The following is a 17,758-nucleotide window of genomic DNA, read 5'->3' as shown; positions in this document are numbered from 1 at the left end:
TAGTACTGTATCAAAATAATTCTCAGCTAGCAAAAACAATTTTAAAAAGGAGCCAACTCGGAGGAGTCACTTCCTGATCTTAAGACTTACTACCACAGCAGTGAAAGAGTGGGTTGCTGGCATACGTGCATAAATCAATGAAATGAAACCAAGAGGCCAGAAGTAAAGTCATATATTTCTAGTCAAATAAGTTTGGGCCAAGGCCATTAAACAAGGTAAATAATAGTGTTTTTCATTAAGTTAATATACTAAATGGAGTAATCACTTGCAAAAGAATAATCTTAGATCCTTAGCTCACATGATATATTAAAATTAACTCAAAACGAGTCAAAGACTTAAATGCATAAAAGCCCAAATACACAATTTTTAGAAGAATAGATTGGAGTAAGTCTTCATGACATTGGATTTAACCAGTCACAGTTTTGTTCTCTAAAGCATTAATGACAAAAAGGTAGATAAATTGGACTTGCTCAAAGTTAGAAACTTATACATTGGAATACACTACCATTAGAGTGCAAAGACAATCCACACAATTATAGAAATATATTACCTCATGTATCTAATAAGGTCTATTCTCCAGAATATATTAAAATTCTTATGACTCCACAGTGGAAAGACCAACAACCCAATTAAAATTGAGCAGAGAAGTTAAATGATATTTTTCCAAAAAGGTGTTCAAGTGGTTAATAAGCACAGCTGTGCCTCAGTAGTAAGTCTTGAAATCAGAAAGCAAGATCACAAGACATTCACTTTTTTTGTGTGCTTATATATATTTGAATTGCCTTCATGCCATCTTGGTATTTACCATGTGGCAGCTGGCAGTTAAAGACTACACAGAGAATATAACCAAATTGGGCAGAAGACTTAAAGAGTACCCTTACAGGGTTTTATCTGTTTTATCCTTCCTCAATATTCTACATCTTGAGTGCATCAACTTTTTCATGAGTATGAACACCACAAAAGCAAAAGGAACCAAGCCCTCCAATTTTGTTCTAGGAAGTTCTTTTATTTAGTGAATACAATTATGTCAATGAAATAAAAGATGATAAAATAAAAATCATAGTTCTCATATTTTATTGATTATATAATCATTCTAAATTAAGATTAATCTCCCGCTCCCCTAAGCTCTCTTGCTGGATCAAGAACAGAGAGGGAGAACAAGGAAAAATAGACCATGATAAATGAAGACCACATGGGAATAGGAAGAAGCAAAGTGCTAGAGAGGTCCCCAGAAATCCACAAAGATACCTCCACAACAGACTATTATTGGCAATGGTCTAGAGAAAGCCCGAATGGACCTACTCTGGTGATAGGATGGCCAAACACCCTAACTGTCGTGCTAAAAATCTCATGCAATGACTGATGGAAGTGGATGCAGAGATCCATGGCCAGGCCCCAGGTGGAGCTCCAGGAGTCTAACTGGCGAGAAAGAGGAGGGATTGTATGAGCAAGAATTGTTGAGACCAAGATTGGAAAAAGCACAGGGACAAATAGCCAAACTAGTGGAAACACAGAAACACATGAACTATGAACCAATAGCTGAGGAGCCCCCAATTGGATCAGGCCCTCTGGATAAGTGAGACAGGTGATTAGCTTGAACTGTTTGGGAGGCCCCCAGGCAGTGGGACAGGGACCTGTCCTGAGTGCATGAGCTGGCTGTTTGGAACCTGGGGCCTATGCAGGGACACTTTGCTCAGCCTAGGAGGAGGGGACTGGACCTGCCTGGACTGAATCTACCAGGTTGAGCTGAATCCCCAGGGGAGTCCTTGCACTGGAGGAGATGGGAATGGGGCGTGGGCTGGGGGGAGGGGGAGCAAGAGGAGGGAGGACAGGGGAATCCGTGGCTGATATGTAAAATTAAATCAAATCATAAAATTTTTAAAAAAGACAAAAAAAAGATTAATCTCATTGGTAACTTTTTTCTGTTCAATGAAACTACAAATGCTGTGTTTATTTGTCTCCATAGATTATTGTGGACCAAATTCTCTGGATACCCCTAGTTTCTCCTCTCTGCTCATAAATTCTCTAGAACAGAGTTGGAAGTCTACAGTGTTAAGCCATTCCACTCCATGCAGGTACCCCACTTTGAAAAATGGTTTATTTTCTGAATTCCAAAAGGCTCCGTGTGATATTGTTAAGAGAAAAAAGGAATTACTTGCAGAAATAAAAACAGAGTGACATTTTTCAGAAAAATAAATTTGGACACGTAGCAGCCAGGTGTCAACATGATATCAAAAAGAAGTCTGCTCCTTTGGAACCAGCACATTTAATGCAGGTTGTATTCTTTGAAATCAATAAAGTTATTGAAACTGGCCTGCTTTTTATTGGTGGATAATTTGTTTGTGATTAAAACTAATGACAACCAATCAACCTTATAAAATCTGAAAGCTCCTTTACACCAGAATGCTGCTTTTAATGATCCATAAAAGCATTTTTATTCTGCTTCTTTGCCTACAGGGCACATGTATTAAAATCTATAGCACATTGAATTTGGAACACTTGGCAGGACACTGTCTTATCGTAGCTCCTTAAGCACTGAAGCATGATGTCAGTATAGTTCTGAATGTAATATTACTCACACAAATGGGATAGATTGTTCTATCTTGTTTGATGATATATTTGACTTTTAAAACTCACTTGTCCTTTTAAAAATGCACATAAGCAATGCGCTCACATAATTGAAATTATAAATGAAATTGTATAATCTGAGATAACTTACTCTATCCATAGCTGAAGTGAAATTTGTAGATATTCTCTGAATATCAACTTCTCATATGGAAACTGGACATAACAATGCTTGCTCCCCAGAGTGCTAAAAAAATAAATAAATAAATTACGTTTCGCAAAGCCTGGCACATGCTAGGCTCTCCAAGCCTGGTAGTAATTAGTATTCTATCCCTTGCCAACTTTGCCTTTCTTCATGCCTTGCCAACATGTACAAAGATGTTGCCAACTTTTCCCATGCAGCCTCTTCATGAAACAAGCTCTCGATCTCATCAGTCTCCTAGGAGAGACACGGATGCAATGGGTCAAGTCACCACAAGTTTGACATGTGTTAAGATTGGACACCTGGAACTTCATGTGACAGCGGTCCTGATGTTCGGAGCATCCTGACTACTGCCTGAGAACAAACCACTTTCGACATGGTCAAAAGGGAAAGTGAGTTTCAAGGAGCCGGCCTATCCACTTCTCCAGCTGGCTAGCCACCAGCCATTCTTACCTGCTAGAGGACTATACAGAAGAGGTAAAATCTTTAAGGTCAACAGGGCTTGAATTCAAGGGGAAAAAGAAAAGTGTGTTTCTTTCTCTATTTTTTTTTTTTTTATTACTCAGAGAGAAAGCTTATGAAGAACGGCTTTGTTTCTACCTCACTGACTGCAGGCTAATGCACTACCTGGCTCCAACCCTGTGACGCTGTTTTGTTCACGAGAGCCCTGAGGAAAAGCAGGACTCATGTCTCTCTGTGGGTGTGCCTTCCCACTCAAAGCAAAACAAGTAAGAGCTGTGAAATCAATCTACCACAAAGGAAGTTTAGGAAGCCAATCTACCTCTATACTTAAGTTTGTTGACTTATTTGAGGAATGAGGAGAATTAATATGTGTGTTTGCATAGAAAACTACTCTGGGAGGCTTATTTAAATAGATAATTATTTATTTCAAAACTCCAAAGAGTATTTATAACAAACATAAAGCAGAAAAACCTAACTGTAGAAAAGAATACTTAACAATAAGTGCGAACCTTGATTCACCAAAACTTACAACTTACAAAAGGACTTTCTAAATGGGAATCTGTGAAAAAATGATAGCCCAACATTTCCTTTCTGGGTTGATCTGCCTCTGAATCCTGATCAGTGTCACTCAGAAACCTCAGGGTTGGGCTGAATTCTTCCTTCTGAAAAGTGTCATGAATGAAGAAGAAAAAGAAATGAGGCAAGAAAATCATCCGTTCATCTCAGCAACTTTGGGGAAAAAATAAATTCAATTTTTATTCTTGAGAAAAGCTCTTATCTAAGTCCAGAAGAAAATATTCATCACTGATCAAAAACGTGCAAAAAAACTTTCAGTAAACCCCATAATTAGAAAGGATTTCCTCAAATACTAGGGTCAAACTAAGAATATTCCTTATCACTACTCTTTCAATATAGTGCTGGAGTCCCAACCAGTACAACAAACTAGAAAAAAAATGTGAAATGTATACATATTCCATTGGAATGTTTATTATAACTATTATTGACAATTCTTATATAGATAGCCCTGAAGAGTCCATGGACAAGTTACTGGTATTAATAAGATAGTTCTTCACAACTGGAAAATCCTAGACAGCACTGAAAGTTCATGTGTTCCATATACATGGAGTCAAATCAGCAGAGGTTGAATATGTATAAACTCAATCTGTATTGAGCCTGTGCAGGTTTTTCCCTTGTCATCATTTCTAAATAACAGAGAGTAACACCCCTTGACACTGTGTTAAGTAGTACAAGCAATCCAGAGATGATTCAAAGGACATGAGAAGATATTTACAGCTGATATGAAAATACTACACCCTTTATATAACGGACTCAAGCAACTACAGATTAGTATCATCAGGGATACAGGAACCGGCAGCCCTCAGACAGTGAGGAAATACTGTATACAAAAGTAAGAGTGATTATTAAACTCCAACAACTGAGCTGTCAAACAGTCTAAGCTTATTATTTGATATACATATAATGTACTTATGCATTATTTAGCTCTGTATACTTTATATATGTAACTTCAAATATGCTGTAAATTCAATGACACTCTTCCATCTGCATCCCCTTCCCCTCAAATGTGTGTCAGATTGTAAATTCAATCTACCAGAGAAAATAGAGCAAAAGAGATGTTATGTAATTCTGCAACCCGTTGTGAACCTGATAGCTTGTGCCATGTGCTTCCTCTCATACTTTGTTTGCTACTAGGGGAACAGCCACTGCGCTATACAAGCTCTTCAACATCTTTGAGATGTTGAAGAAACACATAGAAAGAAACCAATACCTCTAATTACCAACCAGCACCATCAGCCAGCAGTGGATGAACCAGAGTGGCCCCAACAACATGACTCCAACGCTGTCACAGACCTACAGTCGAAGGTTTTCAGCAAAACCTCTCCCATGTTCTTACTCACAGAAAGGGTGAGAGATCATGAATATTCTTACTTGGTTTCTCAATAGAGCACCAAATAATAGACACTGTCACACTGGTGAGTAGATACTATCCTTATGGTCACCTTAAAGGTGAGAAGAGGAACAGAAAGAGGCTAAGCAGCATGTTTGACCACGTCACACAGAAAGGGATTAAACAACTTGCTCAAGGTCACACAGTGGAGATGGAGACTGATGGAGACAGGATTCAAGCGGAGCCAGTCAGTTTCATGCTTGTACTTTCAACTGTACTACATGACATTACCTGACACTACATGGCATTTTGCCCCTTGGGTGCCTAGCATACTTTGTATTTTATTTAATGCCCCTTTTACAATAAATCCCTATCTCCTGATGACTTCCAGTCTCAAAAATCAACAGAGATAAGAAAACAGATCTTTTGAGTCACTTCTGCCAGAGGCTTCTCTTTCCTTTTGCTTGGATCTACCTCTCTAGGGCTGCCTATCATCATCTTTGCTGTGAGTAACTTAACTTTTCTCTAAAATCAAGAAAGAAAATATTGGCTGTTTTGTCCAAAATCTAAGTCATAAAGAAAGCGTCTCACAATACATGGTAAATCTAAATCTATTACTGGTGATTAATGGTAGCTTCCCATATGAGTTCAAGCTGGCCTCTCTTTGTCTGCAAACAAGCACATGCTTCCCTCTGGATGCTTCCCTACTGGCTTCTGACAGTAAGCCAGTACCCAGACTCTGTCACTCAGTTTGATGCTGGTTGTTGACCAAAAGCCTTGGTTTCTCTGTGTTTGGACCTCTCCCAAAGAAGTTGAAGGGTTTGTAAGACACAGTGACTGGCCTCCCAGTAGCAAACAATGCATGAGGGGAAGCACATGGCAGAAGCCAGCCTCTCCACAGCTGGTTGCAGAATTAGTCATCTAAAAACCTTCTCTTTGTTCCATCCAGAGTCTGAATCCCATAGCCATAATTCTCACCCAATCAACAAGTAATAAGTATGACTTCTTTGCTGCAGGGAAAAGGGTGATGTTAGTCAGCTTTCCATCCCTATAACAAAATACCTGAAATAAAAAATCAACTTATTCAAGAGAAAGCTTTGGCTCACCGTGTTAGGGATTCCAGTCTGTGCTTGGTTGGTCTCATTGCTTTGGGTCTATGCAAAGCATCATGCTATGACTGGAGTATGTGAGCAGAGTGAAAACTGCTTATCTCACAGATGAAGAAGCAAAAGATGAGAAAGGACAGAGGGCACAACAGTCCTCTTCATGCCTCAGCAACCTCAAAATCTTAAAGTAGGTCTATGTCTAGAAGGTTCCTTCACTTCAATTGTGCCGGCCTCGGAACTACATCCAGGAATATGTTGGGGGAACATTCAAGATCCAGACTATAGCAACAGTGGCTCTCATTTTTGCCTCTAGGCTGCCCTTGGACTCGAAGTGCAACATCTTGCCTAAGTATGCAGGCATGACCGTCAGGTTTTGGAATTCCCAGCCTTCATATGAGGACCGATTCCATAAACCGTTTGGGTCCCTTCATGGATTCCTTTTGAGCTGTTTTTCTCTTGCTGTTTTTCTTTCTCTTTCATGATTTTTTTTCTAATATAGTTGTGATACATAGTATCACATAGCAATATATTTGCATTAACAGAACAATTAAAGAAATTGGCAAGTTCCTAATGTATCCATTATTTCTATTGTGTCTTCCAAGGAGGCATACATATCCCAAGGCTACTGCTATGGGTGCTTCTCAGAGGCATGTAGGCATAAGACTAAGCACTACCTTCAGCCCTCCTTTGTCTCCCATAGTATGGCAATGTGGTTCCTTGGGGCTAGGAGGAAAAGAAGCTGCCTGACCTATATCTTCTGTCTTCTGTAATCTTCCTTGAAGACCTTGGCTTTTGCAACTTCAAAGCCAATAGCTTGAATTTTCAATTCTGACTATGTTGAAACATTTCTTTATCATGATTGATGTTTCATGGTTTGTTTTGCATGTTAAGAGCTGTGGGGCCATAAATAAAGTTATTATTGGGGACAACAGCCACAAAACCCTACATGGGTGCTCAATCAAAACATCCCAACCACAGGCATGGATACCAGAATTAGTGGGAATAATCCAATCTACCTGCTTCACATGTTATCACCTACTTCTTCCAATGTATCCTTTTATAAACTACCTACATGTCGAATGTAGAGTTTGTTACCTCACCATCTGCCAAATTGTCACATTGGCCAGAACAGGGAGTCAATAAACTACATGATTCAATCCTGTTTTTTGCCTTGCAGAAAATACAAGAACAATATCCAGCAAGAAAATCATCAAAGCAAACTTTCAATTTCATAGATTGGACACCATTCAACACATATGGAGAAAGCTATAGATTCTTTTCTTCTGTTTTCTTGTTGAGATTTCTAGAGAAAACAGAAATTTAGATGGTCACTTTTTTCTCTCCTTACTATGAAATACAAAGACCCAATACTTCACACCTGTTTCCTGAAGACTCATGTCAGGAATGACTCTGCCCTCATGGACAGGTAGTCAGTTACACCTAAACACTGAGAATCAAGGAAGGAAGCCAGTCCTTGAACATTCTAAGTCTTCTGAAGAATTACAGCAACATCATTGCATCTTTCCCTCTTTGCCTTGGTCCTCAGGACACTCAATGTCAATAAAAAACCATTTTGCCAAGCACGCCTTTAATCCCAGCACTCGGGAGGCAGAGCCAGGCAGATCTCTGTGAGTTCGAGGCCAGCCTGGGCTACCAAGTGAGTTCCAGGAGGGGCGCAAAGCTACTCAGAGAAACCCTGTCTCGAAAAAACCAAAACAATGAAAAAAAATTGAAATAAAAGGATCTGTAAATCTCCTGGTAAACTCTCCACCCATTTTGTTTTGAAGTGGTGTGTATATGCACACATTTTAAAACTCTGTGCTTATATCTTTTGAATAATTGCTTTTATATTATGATTTCATAGATTTAGCTTAATATAAGTAATTGCTTATAAATATTATATGTAGAATATATATTATATATATTCTGTTAGAAAACCTCATTGAGACTAGAAATTATGACATACTTAAAAGTCCATAAGGCCTCCTAATGATGTTAGTTCCTTCCCATCTTTCCAGTACTCAACTGTAATCTGGCAGTATTTTCACCCAAATTCATGATTTAAAAGGAAAACATTATGTGCTCACCCATCTGAGACCTCTCTATGCCCCAGCAGGTTCCAGTATTCTGGGAACACTGGAAGTTAGGATATACTATATGACCCTGGTAGAAATTAAAGGATTACAGGGCTAAAACAGCTTTCCTTTGAGTCTTGCCCTGTGTTTCTATAGTAGCTTGGGTGTGGCAGGAATTATATCTTAGAATAGGCAAGTTGTGAATGGGGTGAAAGATCATGGGTCTTGTTACAGATGCTTCTTCTAAATATTGAATTCATATAAAGATCTTTAAAAACCAAATGATTCTACAGTTTTTGTAACTTTGTATATTTTGAAAGCTAATGTAACTATCCAGAGAACTCTGACAGAACAAATTCTTGGGGAGAATAAACATTGATCCTCCTCCTTGGAACTTGAATGCATTCATTCTGAGATATTTTAATATTTAGGCTGAGAGTTAGCAATGGCCATGTTTCAGTGAAAACTGGTTTGGAAAATTTGCCGGTGAACTTTGCCCATGCTGGTTTTTTTTTTTTTTTTTGTGTGTGTGTGTGTGTGTGTGTGTGTGTGTGTGTGTGTTTTCCACAGCATGGTGATAGTGGAGAAATTCTCATGAGCAATGTAGGAATCTTATCCTGCTCATCTGGATCTCATGTAATTCTACCCCCTTTACTGGCTTTTTTCATTTCCATTCCTTTGGAAAGCATTTGAAACATTTATTTCCGCACAATAAATTGATATGCCAACCATGAGGGTGGTGCTCATGGCTTTGACAGCCTGTCTCTCAGATGATTTCTGTTACAATGAAACCCTCCCACCACCTGGAGTGGCTGCTGTGTCTCTGTGCCTTTGCAGGCATTCAGAAGTTCAGGCCAAAATGCCTAACAGCACACATCATGGAGGACCCTTTCTTCTCTCGTTGATCAGTACATGACGAGGAAAAAGAACCTTAAATACCTTTGATTTCATTTAAGAATAAAGTCACTAGAAACATGTCAGAATTGAAGTGGTCTCTGATGTTCTCTCATGCCATAATTTGGTGTCAAACAGACGTGTGTACTCAATGGGATGAAGACAGTGCTAGAAGGGACCATGCAATGCCATGATTCTGTGCACATCACTACTTCTATCTCACTTCCCCTAATAACACTACTTGTATCTTTATTCCATTTTTGTGTGCAGGAGGAGACCTTGTTGTGACTCTCATACTTTTAAATCTTCCTGAAGGGGTGGGTATATACTTATTCCCTACAGCGTCAACATCCCTTTCTATACTTTTCTTAAGTTTTGTTCTTTGTCAAATGCAGGATACTTGTTTGTTGTAAAGTTGTAAGTATTGTAACATTAAGTCTATTACAATCTCACCCTAAAGATGTAACTACTTTACCTGTTTTACAGAAACAATTATAAGTAGCATTTTATATTTGTACTTCTTTATCTTCACGCAAATTTTTTTTATTTGCATTTGTCTAAACCATGACTCTTTTGAAACTAATTTAGAAAATTTCTAGAGGCTGAGGCAAGGGGAATAGCCTGGGTTTGGAGCCAAGATGGGCTATGTAATGAACTTCAGCCATCTTGGGTACAGTGTGAAACCTGTGATCCACCCCCTCACCACCAAAAAAAAAAAAAAAGACAAAAAGAGGTTATAAAAATGTTCTGGTTGAAAGCTTGATGATTATTTAAAGTAGCTGATGGGGCCTTAGGATTATTGTTTTAAATATAGACACATTTTAATGTAGATACTCATCTAAATGATTTTTTTTTCTTTTCGAAATTCTCTTAGGTTTGAGATTGCTGAAAGTACCTGACAAAATTCCAGCTTTCTTGGAAAGCTGATGAAGTGAAATTTTGAAATTTTGATGAAATGTCTTTGGAAATACCAATGACATAGAGAATTTTTCAAGTTGAATGGAAGATGAGTCAAATTAAAGACAAATAAAGCATTTTTGCCAAGACCCCCAAGCCAAACTACCCATTTCCATGTGGAAACAATGAGTAGCTCAGGGTATTTAATTTTTTTAATGGTAATTGAACTCACATTGTAAAATGCCTCACTGGCTATGTACTGTTATGAATATATATTTGAGGGAAACCATAAATATAGCAACCAAACATAGAGAAATATGTTAAATAAATATACACACGTTTCTTCTACACATGTTCAGTTTAAGGGTTTGACTATACTTTTGAACTGAATGATACCTAATTTTAGTGAAACTTTTTTGATATTCTGAGTTCGTGTCTCAATATACTGACCATATCTATACAACTCACACTATTATTTTATGATGGGAAAGGGCTATGCAGTATTAGAAGTTCTGAGAGTGTACCCTGTGCTTTGATGCATGATTGAGTTGTTTATGATGTTTAGGAAAGAAATTGGGAATGTTTGCCTTTAGGCACTATTTGTTTCAAACTTAGGCTTCTTCTGTAAGAAGGTATAAAACTATATGAAGTAGCACTGTGATTGATTATCTCTGACACAACCAAAAGGCCAGTGTACACCTGATCCTTGAGATCATGGAGGAAATAGAATTGGAATTTGGTCCTGGAACCTCCAAGGATGGTTACTATAAGCCTTTTCTTAAAATGTTACAGATAGATAGATGAACTGATGGTTCAACTTGTCAACAAATGATTTTTCTGATTGTCAACAAATAATGTAACTGCCTTTTAAAACAAGGTTCAGTGCTCTTCAAGTAAAACAACAAAATCTATGCACTTATAGATTTACATGTGCACTATGCCTTGTGAACCTACACTCAACATAGACACACACACACACACACACACACACACACACACACACAACTGATGAAAATAATTCTATTTCTTCATTGTGTGCATGGCTACGTAATTGTGTATGCTTGTTAAATCTCAATGAAGTGTACGTATAAATGAACATATTTTGTCTTTTATAAATTATGTAAGACAAAATTATATAATTGTCTCATTGAAATTTATTTAAATTAATTTTTGTCACATTTTTAAGTTACACAAGTACAGAACATTTCTACACTAAAATGTTGGAGAGCTTTACAGATAAATACAGTTACGTTATAATTTCCAGTTTGGTTCTAATCTGAATCCTCCTTTTCTGTTACTATGCTAAACTTTTATTGATGAACTTATGTTGTCCCTGATTTGCCTTATTGCTGTTTCAAACTATCTTTGTTTCTTCTGGTTAGTGGAGCAAAGGAACATCCCAACTACAGAGAGTTCACTGACTCATAGCTATTTCAGCTAGTAACAGCCACAGAGAAAAATGTGGGAACATCAGGAGAACATCGAAATGCCTTTTCCTCACTCTGTCAAATACCTTTTTATTATGAGCATGGAATAAGAGAATCATAGCATATATTGCCAAGATTCCATTTTCAGCTTAATTTGAGGAAAAGTGTGATGGTTTCTAAGGAAAATAGACACTCTGGCAGTCATTATTTCTTGCTGTCTTTTGCTTTAGGTCACATAAAAATCACCTTGTGATTTATATTATTATGATAATAAACATTTTCCCTCAATCCAAATGAATGAATGCCATGAATACAATACTAAGAATATTTGTGCAGTCTCTGTGTTATGAGACTCACATACATGGCTGGATGTGAGCTCCTTCAACCATTAAACACTTATAATTGCCATATATATTCCTATCGTCTAAACCTCAATATTTTTGCACTAGAATTGGTAAGTTCTTCAGTTGATCTGCTCTGTATTTCTCTTGCTGCTATTTTAAATAATTATCTTGCAGGCAAAATGTACTGGAGCTAGGAACAGCTGCTCAGCAGTCTCCAAATAAGTATGTCATGTTTAAAGACTCATGGTCTGTCAATTCCCAATCGTGCTCTCTCCAAACCAAATAATCCCAATTCCTTTAATCTTTAATCATGTTTCCAATTGCCGAGGCTTCTTCTTAAGCCCCCAAACTTGATATGACATAGTTCTAACCATGTGTTTAGATCAGAGATTGCAATTCCCTTTGACTTTGATTAGAATCAGCTTCTCTAAGGAATACAAATACATTTCCCATGCCTCATGACATAAGATAAATGTTTCTGAAAAGAACAGAGAGAGAGTTGTTCCATCATGCACCCAGCTGTCCTTTTATTACCTAGAGTAATAGCCAACAATGAATTAAGTTAAGGATTGTCTACTACGTGGACATGATGTAAGCATCATTTGGTGAGGTGAATTCACCATCTTCAGTTCAAGCTTCCCTTCATGAAATTGATGAAGTGCAGCTTTATTTTAGGAATATGCTTGGTTTTTTTTCCTAGCAATTTTCATTCATATTCCTGGAAAGAAATGAGAATCTTTCAAGATAAATAAGATCACACTGGCACTTTTAAATGTTTACCTAAAACAAACCACTAGACAATATTAGTGATAGGGTAAACATTTATTTGAAAGAAATTGGTGCATGTTCTATGCACTTTGGTCTTCAACAAGGAAGTTTTCTAGGTTCTTTTGAATCAAATAAAAATCACATTGGACAGAAGATCAACAACCTAAAGGAGGAGGCTGATGCTAAAAAGCCTGAATAAACTCAACAAAAATTCCTCCCCTTCTGTCCGAACAAATTCTCCTGTTTGGAAAGTTGAGATTGTTTTGGGGTGTCTTTGTTTATTTGGTTGGTTGGGGTTTTTTTTGTTTTGTTTGTGTGTGTGTGTGTGTGTGTGTGTGTGTGTGTGTGTGTGTGTGTGTGTGTGTTTTACTTTTGCAATTCTAAATGTATGACTATCGAATTGGTTTAAAAATTCTTTGCTACTCTACTGTAATTTACTCACCTATAGGTAACTCTCTTTCAGTAATGAAGCTTATATTTTGATAATTGAAATAAACAAAAAGACATGTAGCAAACTTTCTAGAGAGTTACCAGAAACAATATTATACTGAAAATGCATAAACAAACGGGTAGTAAGAAGGGTGTATAGCTAGAAAATAATGAACAAAAAGTTTTAGCCGAAATGATTGTCTAAAATAGTTTGTGGCTAGTGTGAAAGCAGTATATGGCTGAACAGTTTAAATAATTAAAAGCAGTACTGTTATTATGGACCACTCCTAATAATGACAAGCAACCCTTAAACAGCTACAACATCTAGGATTATATAGATAGATTTGGTTTTGTGAAGGTAAAGCCTTTAGCTGAACAAATGGACGCTTTAGCCGTCTTCAATGTCAGTAGTGACATTGTCAATAGTACTGCACTTTATTCTATTGTTTTTCTTTCTTCTGTGACTTTGCGCTTTTTTAAAGAATGTGTTTTGAAATATCTTTCCCTGGCTTGTTGTATTAGGATATTCTAATTCTGTTGTCTCTCTTCTATTAATTAAGAACTTATGACTTTTATTTGTTCTTGGTGTTTCCCTTAAAGTTTTAAAATATGTCTAAAAAGTAAACACTTAACTAGCATGCTTACTCTTCTAAGCAAAACAAAACCTATGCCTGGCTGGGCAGAAGAGCAAGATGTCTTCCCAGGAAAGCAAAGTTCCGGTTCTCCTCACTGAAATGATTTGGTGAGCACATTCTTGTTTTCCCGTGGGAGTGTCGGAGAAAAATTGCTGCGAGGTCCCGCAACAGCGACAAAGCCTCTCTGGATCCTGGAGACTCAGAATGGCTGCTACACAAGAGAAGGAAACAAAATCCTCTGTCGCTGCTGGGCCAACTCTTCCATTACAAATATCTTGGAACCAGGAAGGATGTCTCCTGAAAGGAAAAAATAAGTGAAAGGCAACCAAATGGGCTCTATTAAAACTGCAGAGACCCAGAATCTTTGCTCCTGGAGAACCCTGAATCCTCACAGTCCCCGAGTCCAGGCTCAGGAACTGTAGGCTGTGTACATAGTTGCCCTGCTCCAAGTAAGGAGCCCATGTCTTATCACTTCTCTCAAGACCAAGATGCCTGCTGTGGGGCATCTTAAGACTCAGACATTGCCAATGTGTATCTTTTCTAGGAGTCCCCAGTCACCACATGTCCTCATGCCTGAGACCCCATCACTGTAATTCCCTCACCTTTGTGACTGCAGCACCCTGACCTCCATTGTAGCCAATTAAGATCATTTTGTGTTAATGAAAGGTCAACCCTCCTAAGTTTTGTCTTGTCCTTCTGTGCCTATAGTAACACTCTATTGATAAGTAAATTTACTCATAGTAATGGAATCATATCACTTCCTTAGATGGTATGCTTTGAATATGCAATGTTCCCTCAAAAGGCAGATGTGGTAGATCTAATTGTTGAGAAGCAAACTGAATCAATCATAAAGCATTTGAACTAATCAACAGATTAACTCACTAGATGAATTCACAATTTTGTGACATTGTAAGGAGTGGAAGCCTTCAGATGTGGGGCTTATGGAGGGAGTAGATTCCTGGTTAATACATTCTTGGGGACTATGTGTTGTCCCTGGACTCTATGTCTTTCTGTCTCTGATTCTTGTTCATCATGAGGCATGCAACTTCTGTCACATGCTCCTGCCACCATGATAATGTCTTATATCATGATCAATACATCATAGCAAAGTGATCATGTACTGAAACCCCTGAAATTATGGGCAGAGTAAATCCTTCTTCATCTAATGTGTTTCTCTCTAACTCTTGTTGTAGACATGAGACTTTGTATACCACATGGTCTTATATGGTATGTCAAGTTCCATATTTTTCTTTCAACTTTGTGTTTTGTCTCCCTCAATAAATACAGTCAGGACTTACTTGTTAAAACAGCTCTGGCTATGTCTGCCTTTTGTTATCCCACTTAGTCAATAAAGCCATTATAGTTGTTACGCCCTTTATTCCTTTCAAACATTCCTTCAGACTGAGAGATTGGGCATTCTTGTCTTATCTGCTTCACTGGGATTCTGTCTGTAATTCCTTATATCATTGTATGGTTGTATTTGAGACACTAATGTGTATGCATAACCTGTCTACTTTGTATTATTATTAAGCCACTTCATGTAGAATATGGGAAGGCTACAAACACAAAATTCCACATACCCTCTTTAACCTATTTGCTATTTTTGTTGGTTATTTTATCATATGATTTCAAATATTTTTCTGTTTTAGGTATCTCATAATACAATGCTGTTTATTTTGCCTTTTATCAAATGCCTTTATAAAAACAATAGAAATACTTTAAAATAAAAACAGTCTCTTTTGTGTTTTGTTTTCTGTTTGTTTTTCAAGACAAGGTGTCTCTGTTTAACAGACCTGAATGTCCTGGAACTCACTTTGTAGACCAGGCTGGCTTCAAACTCACAAAGATCCACCTGCCTCTGCCTCCCAAATGCTGTAATTCAAGGCATGCGCCACCACAGCATAGCAAAAAAACAAAAACAAAAACAAAAAAATAAATAAAAATAAACCAGTCTCTTAATAAAGCATCTGTGACCATTTCTAGCTTTCAACAGTCCTTCCTAGAAGGTCTTTACTTCACTTTAATTTCCAAAGGATATACTTCTTGCTGGTTAGAGGATTCGACATAGGTATTTTTCCTTTGTCCCTGAAAAAGGCTCAGTCCACTGCACTCTGACTAATAATGTTTTACTTGCAAATATTGATGTTACCAAGGTTATCCTCATATCATGAGTTTTTTCCCCCTCTGATTACATTTAGAATCTCATCTATATTTTTGATTTTCACATTTGGTTGTGATACAGTTACTGGAATCTTCATAGAATAAGCACTGTGACACCAACGAGAATGGAAGAGAGATGTCACCAAAGGACCAAACCCAGGATACCTCCTGAAAGGCTTCAACGGCGGGTCCAGCTTGTATTCTCATTTTATACTCTAAAACTACAAGGTGGGAGAGGCAAGCAAGTTTGCAGAAGAACCAATGACACATTTGTTCAGCTATTCCTCGCGGTCATTCTGTTCCTGGTAGCAAGCGACTTCATGTTTGGTGAACAGGCAGTGCAAGCTGTGCTTTAAGTAAATCACTAAATAATCAATAAATCAATAACTAATAATTGTCCATGTAATTTCACTGCAATGCACCTATGTTTGGCTTTTTTCTTTTCTCTCTTCCTTGAGGTTTGATGGGCTTCTTGGACTTGAAGGTTTGTTTTCACCATATGTTTTAAATGGCTATTCGCCTTTCAGATTCTTCTAGGTTCCTTTCTTCAGTATTTGCCAGTTTTTTTCTCTGTACTGGGGCAAATAATTTTGGATAATCTCTATTAACCCATCTTCAAGCTCATGGAGCATTTTTTATTATCGATTGCCTTTATGTAATGTTTAGTATGATCTGAATACCATATATTTGATTTCTTAAGATTTTCAGTTCTAACATGTGCTGGTTATGGTTTACAGTTTCATTTCTCTGCTGAGATCTTTCTGTTTGTCTACTTCTTTCTGTCTCCTTTTCTGAACATCCTTAATGTAGTTGTAATAGTGATTTTAAAGTCCTGGGTTGTGGTTTCTGTCATCAGCAACTCACAGTCTATTGTCTTTATTTCCTTGGTCGTCATCTCCATGTTGTTTCTTCCCTATCCCATACTCTGTGAGCACTGTGTTTCCCACAAGCAAAAACTACCAGACTTTCAAATCACTTTTTCATTCCATCTTCTCAAGTTAATAACCTTTCTATCTTTCTCGTGGTTGTTAAATTTTAGGAAAATATTTACATAGTCCTTCATTCATGATCTTGACTCACCTTTTATTTAAAACCTGGCTTTGACTCTTATGATCCAAATAAGCCTCTTGCCTTTTGGTTTTCTGTTTCTGTAAGTATGCCACCATCTTTTTGCAATCTAAACTCAACTTTAGAGTCACCTCTAAATGCTACTCTCCAGATCTGTCAAATTGTATAATTTCTCCTAGAGTAGCCTTTCCTTTATTTCTCAAACTTTTATTAATTTTTTCCCAGATTACTTATTTTTCAAATAATTTTTATATTTAAGTAAATTTTATTCATGAATACCAAGTAAATCTTATAGAAATTCAACCCTTTTCACCACACTCTCACTCTAAAAATGACAGTAATTTCCCAGAATCTACAAAATGTATAAATTTACCAGCCACATTTCCACATATGTGTGTGTGTGTGTGTGTGTGTGTGTGTGTGTATGTAGATAATATATAGGGCATATATTACATAGGATAAATATACATGGTAAGTATTATATACTATGTAATATATTTATATATTTGCCATTATGTTGAAATTCTGTGTCAAACAAGCTGAAATTTTAAGTATTCTTTTATGGTCCTTTTTTAGACTTTAGGCCAATCTGTTGCTTATGCAGAGAAGGCATTTCTTCTGTCTTAATGAATAAGTTAAAGATAGTTTCTCCATGTTACCCATCCCCTCTAATATCCCTTAACTTGTATCTGCAATAATTCAGATAGCATCTATTCTTACCGATGTGCATGAGAATCATCCCATGCCCATTTACCTCTTCTGCTAGATCCAAGCCTCTAGTAGCACGCAAATTCACTTTATTTCCACTTTATTATATTTG

Source organism: Peromyscus eremicus, chromosome 12 (assembly GCF_949786415.1).
Source record: "Peromyscus eremicus chromosome 12, PerEre_H2_v1, whole genome shotgun sequence".
In the NCBI taxonomy this organism is placed as follows: Eukaryota; Metazoa; Chordata; class Mammalia; order Rodentia; family Cricetidae; genus Peromyscus; species Peromyscus eremicus.
This window is presented reverse-complemented; position numbering follows the sequence as displayed.